The sequence below is a fragment of the Oratosquilla oratoria genome, chromosome 24 (assembly GCF_046742065.1).
Source record: "Oratosquilla oratoria isolate Oo_2021 chromosome 24, ASM4674206v1, whole genome shotgun sequence".
Taxonomy (NCBI): domain Eukaryota; kingdom Metazoa; phylum Arthropoda; class Malacostraca; order Stomatopoda; family Squillidae; genus Oratosquilla; species Oratosquilla oratoria.
Genome location: NC_134800.1, coordinates 45,846,845 through 45,847,916, shown reverse-complemented (window position 1 = coordinate 45,847,916; position 1,072 = coordinate 45,846,845).

The window sequence follows — 1,072 nt, the reverse complement described above, 5'->3', positions numbered from 1 at the left end:
CCTGCAGGTGGAGGAGTCTCCGGGGTCTGGCGTCCTGACGGGGGGTCGTCGGTCGGTCGGCGTCTTGGAGTCCCCCTCCTCCTCCTCCACCTAACCCTCCTCCTCCCCTCCCTCTCCCACCTCCACCCTCACCCCTCCTCCACTACCCTCACCCTCATCCTCCCCCTCCCTCCCCTCCCCCTCTCCCTCTCCCTCCCTCCCCTCCCCCTCTTCCTCTCCCTCCTCCACCCTCCCCTTCCCTCCCCCTCTCCCTCTCCCACCACCCTCACCCCTCTCCCTCCTCCACCCTCCCACTCTCCGTCACCCTCCCCCTCTCCTCCACCCTCCCCTTCCCTCTTTCCCCTCTCCCTCTCCCACCTCCACCCTCACCCCTCTCCCTCCCCTCCCCCTCTTCCACCTCCACCCTCACCCTCTCCTACCTCCACCCTCACCCCGTCACCCCTCCCTGTCTTCCCCCTCCTCCTCTACCCCCTCCACCCTCCCCTTCCCTCCACCTCCATCCTCACCCCTCTCCCTCCCCTCCACCCTCCCCCTCCCCTCCCCTCCACCCTCACCCCTCCCTCCCACCCCCACCCTCCCCCCTCCCTTCTCCCCCGGACAAGTATTATTCCTGTCCATACAATCTCCGGAATCTTCAGAAGTCTGAAATTTCTAGTCTATAATCCGTTCACTCTGATTTGGCGAAATCCGTTCGCTTTAATTTGGCGAAATGCGTACTTTGACAGAAATACGAGGAATTTCTAAATTGTTACTCAATGAAATCTCAGCCTTGCAAACCAACTTTTCAACAGCATTCTTGAGGAAAATATCTGCAATCAATGCCCCCATCCCCTTCCCCCCTTCCCACTTCCCCCATCCCCCTATCCCCCCTTCCCCCCTCCCCCACCCCGTCAGTCGAGCGGCAAAACTCTTGTCATTCCATCATAAGCGTCTCAAGGCGTACGCTTACTTTGTCACCCGTTGTGCTTCAAGATGGCTAAAGGGTCGTCACGGTATTTTATTACAAGGAGCCCCAATAAGGGCTAATTTTGACACAGATTTAACCCTTTTATTGGTATAGCCCCATGTGTTT